Source organism: Chaetura pelagica, unplaced genomic scaffold (genome assembly GCF_000747805.2).
Source record: "Chaetura pelagica isolate M959 unplaced genomic scaffold, ChaPel_1.0 scaffold17, whole genome shotgun sequence".
NCBI lineage: Eukaryota > Metazoa > Chordata > Aves > Apodiformes > Apodidae > Chaetura > Chaetura pelagica.
This window is the reverse complement of record NW_009970726.1, coordinates 6,895,021-6,903,361: the sequence shown is the minus strand read 5'-3', so window position 1 is coordinate 6,903,361 and position 8,341 is coordinate 6,895,021.

Genomic DNA, 8,341 nt, shown 5'->3' with positions numbered 1-8,341 from the left:
GCTGGTTCAGCTCGGGCTGGTTCAGCTCGGCCAGGGGCGCTCTGGGCGGTGGCCGGGGCGGGGAGTAGCGCTGCTCCCCGGGTGGGGTTCACACTCGCAGTGTGAGATAGCAGGGGCGCGGTGCCCGCCGCCCTCCTTACCCGCCGGTAAGGGCGGTTTGCTGCGCCGAGCTGGCTCTAGGCAGAGCGGCCTTTTCGTACAGCCCGGCGGAGGCGAGGCTGGCGCTTATCCCTGAGGTGTCCCCAGGGAAGGGGACGCTGGGCAGACCCCTGGTTGTCCCCTTGGCGCTGCCGGAGTGGTGAGGTACGAGGACACGCACATTGTGGGACAGCCAGCAGGGGCTGGTCCGCTCAGCTTGGCTTTGAGTGCCTCCGCTTCCTGAGGGCACATCCCTTACACCGGTTGTTCCTAACACGGCACGTTTTTTCGTTTGAAGTATGAGATAGTATTTTGCATTTATTTGGCTAAATAAACCAGAAATTGCCAGGAGATAACGAACAGGAATGACGTTCGTGTTACCCGCTGTGTGCCACGGGTTACATTCAAATGTCATGAGTCATGTTCGGTTTGTACCGTATGTTGGAGCATTTCTTTCTCCAGGAAGTATAAGGCTAGTATTATCAGTTTTGATAATGCTAAAGCACCATAAATGCTTGAGACCTAAACTTTTACTAGTGGTGTTTTAACGTCATTTGTCTTTCTGGTGTTCAGTATTTTATAAAGTAGTGTCAGAAAGGATTATAATGCAGTATATTTTAAATCGTGTCTATACGTCACTCCACTTACATTCTGAGGTTACTTGATGTATTTGCCCGTCTTTACATTTGCTGGTGTGTTGTTTTTTTGTTTTGGTTTGAGGGTTTTTTTCTGTGAGAAACTTCCATAGTGTGCTAAAGAAGAATGAGAAACATAAGTTAATTTCACATGACTCATTGTGATTGAAGAATTGGAGGATACGTGTGTCAAGGCTGGTAGAATATCTGTACAGGTCAAATGCGCAGTCTTATTCATGGAATGAAGAGAACCTAGGTATTGATTTCCTGTGTTTAAAAAAAGCCAAGTAATTCTTACCTCTGACTTAATGCAAGATTAATTACATTTATTTGCAAAGTTCTCTTAAGCATTTAAGTCTGTTAGTTTCCCTCACAGAAGTCACTTAACACATCTGTTAAAATCACAATATAGTACAAAGAATACAAAATTTTAATGTCCCTATTGCTTATGCAAGTTTTCAGCATACATTTCCTTTGTTAAAATATTGAACAACACCCCCTTCCTGTTTTGAGTTCTGTTTCCCTCTTTTTGTTTGTTGCATATATTTTATCTGTCTTTGCAGAGTTTTAAATAGGAGTTTCTCTTCCCACAATTAATAACCTTTTGGTTTGACAGCTTGTTACGCGTATTCATCAAAAGATGTACTTTATTAGAAAATATCTGGTCAATTAGAAAACAGTTCATAGAATATGGTAATCAAATGGGAAAGCAAGTGTAAAAAACTATTGAGAATAACTGCTGAAGCCTTTGGAAGAAAATCTGTCTTTGCTGTTGTGGTATTAGTAGTGCCTCAAAAATATTTTTGAAGGTAGAAGTCTGATTACAAACAGGAAGATATTTTAAATGTGTGTGTTAAATAACGGAAACCACTGGAATGAGTTATTTGTAAACAAGTTGAGAATTTCCGTGAAACTCTTAGAGTGGGAATTGGGGAAAACAGTTATTTTCTGTTGTTTTTCAAGTAAGTAACAAGCAGCTTTGAAATGTCAAAGAATGTATTACTCTTCTCTCTGATAATTTAATGAAGCATAGCAGGGGAATGAGCAAACTGCTGAAGGGATTTAGTCTTTGGTGATAAAAAGACAACTAACCAGCTTCAGCTGTTGTCATGGCTTACTGAAGTTGATACATTCTGTCGGGGTTTAGTCTGGCCGCAAGGCTGGTGAGCTGGAAAAGGAGAGTGATGAAGTGCTGCATTGTTACTGTGGCAGGGCTGGGGCACTATGTTAGTTGTCTGAGACCAAAACAACCTATGCTACTAAAGTGCGTCACTTTAACTAAAATAACTCTAAAATGGTTCTAATTAAATTATTTTTATATGAGCCAAGGTAATTTCAAATGCTAAGACCAAAAGCAATCCATAAGAACACTGCACAGGTCAGGATTCCTTTTGATTACCATACTTTTCATAAGATGGTTTGGAACATAAATTTGAAATCCAGGCACTTTGCTGCCATCAGAATGACTACCTGGATCAAATTTTATCTCTGACCTGAGATGTCCAACCTGATGCTATGTGCTGCAGATTCAAGGTAGTATCAATGATTCAGCAGCAGGTACTTTTTTCACTGTTGTTTTTTTGTTGGTTTTTTTTTTGCTTTGGTAGACAAAAGTCAGAAGTTCTGTAAACAGAAGTTAAAAGTGTAACTGAAAGAGCAGTGTCAATTTAAGCAGCCCTTCTCTCATTCCCACCCACTCGGTTATAGTGAGAAGACTGCTACCCAGAACCTTGTCTAGGTACATTTATCAACAAAGAATGTTTCTTTCAGCTCAGTATGTTTCTTTCAACTTAATGCATCAGTTCCTGAGTCTGATCTACTGCACCATCAGAAGAAGTACTACCTCAACTGAGAGAGAGTAATGCATGAGCAGAGTTGAAGAAACTTCAGCTGGCACTGACGCCAAACACAGTGCTTTTTGCAGAGAACATAAGTACTTCACTGATGCATATTGCATCATGATGAATGTCATCTCTGTAATCTTCAGACAACTGGTTTTACATACTGGGTCCCCACATCTATCTTTTACATAGTTTTTTTTAAGGAATAGGATTAAAATAACTCAGTGCATTTCAGTTATAATCTTATAAAACACCCATGTTGTTTTCTGGTTAAAAAAATCATAGATAATCATGGCATAAATAAAGACAGAAAAAGGGATGTAGTACTTAAAGTATAAATTTCTTTTTAATTAGGATTCAGATATTTGAAGATAATATAGTTTGACAGAAAACAAGTCTGGCATTCTATTTTAAATAACACTGATATTTAATAATTTTGCTTTGGTTATGTGTTATAGAAACAATCTTAGTGTTGCCATCTTGACTGATGTTTAAATGTTTGTTCTTTCATTTCTATTTTCACTCTATAGAGCTGTTTGCTGTGTTACTCTTTTCAGCCCATTCCACACCTACACATCCTGAACATGATGAAATATAACTTACAGGTTAAAGAGAGGTTGAAGAGAAACCTTTATTCAAATTGTGTCTGAAATGCCCTAAATGTTACTTATATAAATAAAATGATAACTTACAGTTTACATAATGCCTACAAGTATCTAGAGGGTGCGTGCATGGGGCATGGAACAGACTCTTTTCAGTAGTTCCCGGAGACAGGACAAGAGGCATAACCTGGAACATAGGAAGTTCCATTTAAATATGAGAAAAAAACCTTTTTTACTATGAGGGTGACAAAGCACTGGGACAGGCTGCCCAGGGAGGTTGTGGAGTCCCCTTCCATGGAGATACTCAAACCCCGCCTGGATGCAGTCCTGAGTAATGTGCTCTAGGGGATCCTGCTTTAGTGGGAGAGTGGGACTACATGATCTCTAGGGGTCCCTTCCAACTCTGACAATTCTGTGATTCTGTGATAGGTAGTTTATTATGCCAGAAGTAATTCCCACTGAATGCTTAGCTAAAAGATGTCCAGTAAACATATTCCCACATAACACTTAATGAAGCTCACTGTTAGGCTTTTCTAACAGTGTTGTTTTTCTTCACTTACGCGATCTGATATTTGGCGTCTATGTCTCTGTCATAAATTAATTCCTTATTTGGTATATGAACCTAGAAGACTGAATTACAACAAAATAATTATCTTTGTGGTACACTCAGGTTTTAGCTGGTCATTAAATAACCCAGTCTCTCCACTTTCATTGCTTTCATTTCTATTTTCACTCTATAGAGCTGTTTGCTGTGTTACTCTTTTCAGCCCATTCCACACCTACACATCCTGAACATGATGAAATATAACTTACAGGTTAAAGAGAGGTTGAAGAGAAACCTTTATTCAAATTGTGTCTGAAATGCCCTAAATGTTACTTATATAAATAAAATGATAACTTACAGTTTACATAATGCCTACAAGTATCTAGAGGGTGCGTGCATGGGGCATGGAACAGACTCTTTTCAGTAGTTCCCGGAGACAGGACAAGAGGCATAACCTGGAACATAGGAAGTTCCATTTAAATATGAGAAAAAAACCTTTTTTACTATGAGGGTGACAAAGCACTGGGACAGGCTGCCCAGGGAGGTTGTGGAGTCCCCTTCCATGGAGATACTCAAACCCCGCCTGGATGCAGTCCTGAGTAATGTGCTCTAGGGGATCCTGCTTTAGTGGGAGAGTGGGACTACATGATCTCTAGGGGTCCCTTCCAACTCTGACAATTCTGTGATTCTGTGATAGGTAGTTTATTATGCCAGAAGTAATTCCCACTGAATGCTTAGCTAAAAGATGTCCAGTAAACATATTCCCACATAACACTTAATGAAGCTCACTGTTAGGCTTTTCTAACAGTGTTGTTTTTCTTCACTTACGCGATCTGATATTTGGCGTCTATGTCTCTGTCATAAATTAATTCCTTATTTGGTATATGAACCTAGAAGACTGAATTACAACAAAATAATTATCTTTGTGGTACACTCAGGTTTTAGCTGGTCATTAAATAACCCAGTCTCTCCACTTTCATTGCTTCTAAAGGAGTAGGACAAGTGCAGAACTTGAGGAGTGGTCACAGGGAAGTGCACACAACACAGAAAGAGAAATGGCACAGCTTTTAAAAGGCAAATATTGAAAAATATTGTAAAAGGTTAAAACTTTGTACATTTTTTTCCCAAGTGTATATAGGTTTTAAAAGAAAAAGATGTTACACATCTGTAGGGTAAGTATTCAGTTATATTTCCTTTCCTAAATTATGTTAAGGTGGAAGTAAGACTGAGTGACTGTATGAGTAGTATAAGAGCAAATTGCTGATCCTTTTATTCTTATTTTTCACTACTGGCCATCACTGGAACCTCTGAAAATTGATACTGCCAAAATTAATGCTGTGGTACTGCCTTGACTTTTGTGGGTTGCAGAAGCCAGAAGCATAGGAAGGAATAGCCTTGAGAAGTCCCAGGTATGGCAGTGAGGCCTGTGTGTCCTCATGTAAAGGACAGGATTTATTTATTTGGAAGGCTTGGAGGTTTTTATTGCTGAAGGGAGTATCAAGTAATCCCTTGAAGACGTCCCTGAAGGTCTTCAAGACCAGGTTGGATGGGGCCTTGAGCAACCTGATCTAGCAGGAGGTGTCCCTGCCCATGCAGGGGGGTTGGAACTAGATGATTTTTAAGGTCTCTTCAAACTCAAACCATTCTGTGATTCTCTGATTTTTTCAATATGGTAAGTACTAATCTAGGTCCTTTAAAAAAAAGAATAAAAAAAATTTCTTCAGTTTTAATTATTTTATTTTGGATAACTTGGAGTAATGCTTCAATATTTCACACCCCGATGCACAGATATAGAGTCTGACATACAGCATTTCAATGTGTTTTTTTTGTGGTTAGCTTTTTTATATACTTTTAAAGGTTTTTCAATCAGAAATCTAAAAGGAACCACAAGTTACATGCTACTGTCTGGTCTCCACTTTCATTGCTTCTAAAGGAGTAGGACAAGTGCAGAACTTGAGGAGTGGTCACAGGGAAGTGCACACAACACAGAAAGAGAAATGGCACAGCTTTTAAAAGGCAAATATTGAAAAATATTGTAAAAGGTTAAAACTTTGTACATTTTTTTCCCAAGTGTATATAGGTTTTAAAAGAAAAAGATGTTACACATCTGTAGGGTAAGTATTCAGTTATATTTCCTTTCCTAAATTATGTTAAGGTGGAAGTAAGACTGAGTGACTGTATGAGTAGTATAAGAGCAAATTGCTGATCCTTTTATTCTTATTTTTCACTACTGGCCATCACTGGAACCTCTGAAAATTGATACTGCCAAAATTAATGCTGTGGTACTGCCTTGACTTTTGTGGGTTGCAGAAGCCAGAAGCATAGGAAGGAATAGCCTTGAGAAGTCCCAGGTATGGCAGTGAGGCCTGTGTGTCCTCATGTAAAGGACAGGATTTATTTATTTGGAAGGCTTGGAGGTTTTTATTGCTGAAGGGAGTATCAAGTAATCCCTTGAAGACGTCCCTGAAGGTCTTCAAGACCAGGTTGGATGGGGCCTTGAGCAACCTGATCTAGCAGGAGGTGTCCCTGCCCATGCAGGGGGGTTGGAACTAGATGATTTTTAAGGTCTCTTCAAACTCAAACCATTCTGTGATTCTCTGATTTTTTCAATATGGTAAGTACTAATCTAGGTCCTTTAAAAAAAAGAATAAAAAAAATTTCTTCAGTTTTAATTATTTTATTTTGGATAACTTGGAGTAATGCTTCAATATTTCACACCCCGATGCACAGATATAGAGTCTGACATACAGCATTTCAATGTGTTTTTTTTGTGGTTAGCTTTTTTATATACTTTTAAAGGTTTTTCAATCAGAAATCTAAAAGGAACCACAAGTTACATGCTACTGTCTGGTATGTCTTATAGTTTGAAAAAAGAGGCACTTACTGATGCACCAAAACATGCCAAGGTAAACAAGAGTACACGAGCAGCTGAACTGCAGTCACATGATTAATCACTGCTTGAACCCAAAAAAACCTGCTAAGGTGACTTGCAAATGTATAGTTAGGTATTTGGTGTTTGTAAGAAAAGCTTTATGAGAAGGAGAATTGCCAGGATTCACCATCACTAGGTCAGGTCTCCAGCACTGGTGTTTCTCTGCACTCTGGAGAACAAAGGAAAAAATGAGGAAACCTGTAGTTTGGCAAATAATGTGATACTCTGTCAATTGCTGTGTGCTCATTTGTCACTTACTTATTTAATGAGGGAAATTAGTATACTGGAAAGATAATATTCTGACTATTCTGTTGACAGTGTAAAGTGGCTAGAATGTTTAAAGAATTGGCTGTTGAGTTCAAGATACATGAATTATGGTGTTTCTGCTCCAGCAGAAAAAAAAAAAACGAACAGGAATTGATGTTCATTACATGAATTTTTTTCATTTCCTCTGCTGTATAATGAACTTTGCACATGTAATAATTTACTTACAAACATAATATGTACTTTACAGTATCCTTAATCCTTTACAATTTATTGCTGTTTGTAGAGATCTTTGAACTTCTCTGGTGAAAAGTATGAGGTTTGTATAAAACATTATTTAGTGCTTATAACATTAATATAAACTGATGTCACTTTCCAAACAGCAGCTTGAGTTGTATTTAAGATGTAAACACATAAAACTTTACTATTAAAAGTCTTCTGAATAGGTTGTGTTAAAAGAAGTACACAGAAAGTAGAGTTTGCCAATATGAAAAGCTTCCTGAAAGGTTTAAAAAGGCTCAGGTAGCTTAACATGAATAAACAGTACCACAGGAACATGCATGCCACAAACTGTTGGCTGCTGTGTGATCATGCTTTGCAAAAGATTTATCCTGTAAAGCAAGATAAGCCAATGCAATAATATGGCCGGCACTAACACAGACATTGAGAAACTACCTGACACAAAGGTATCATTCAATACCAAACATTCAGATAAATGCAATAAAAGACAAATGTCTCCTATTCATTAAAAAATATGCAATGAAAATATGAATAAAAATACTAAGAAGAATTTGCATTTGATTAGAAGTCTGGCTGTAGACTAGATTTTCTAGCACCTGTAGGTTGTTTTTGCTGGGGGGAGCAGATTTTTTTTTGTTGGTGGTAGGTGGTTGTAAATGTCAGTGAAGAGCAAGAATGATAAATTCAAAATGAAATGCAAAAGCAACTGAATAAATGCAGCTCACTAGACACAAAGTAGAGGTTTCTGGAAGCTGTAAAGTAAAGGAAGTGATACAGGTGAAAAATAATTAAATGGAGTAGTATCCACTATAACAGGAGATTGTCAGGCTATTCAGAGTCTAGTTTTTGTGACAGAGCTTTTGTATTTCTTTCATGTCAAGAGTTTTAAGTTCTTAATTTACCAGTAAGACACATAAATGGCTAAAGCAACATACGTTTCCTGAAGAGGACATAATTTTTATCAAATTATAGCTCAGATAATCTATCTCCTTGATGATGCTCTCTTGTCAGCTGGTTTATTTTATGAACCGTTTGCTCTCATTCTTTTTATCTGCCACTTTTGCAAATTACAGAAGGTTCCAGTCTCCGTTACATATTAAAAATGGGGTTAACTGAACTATTTAAAATACAAATATATATATTAA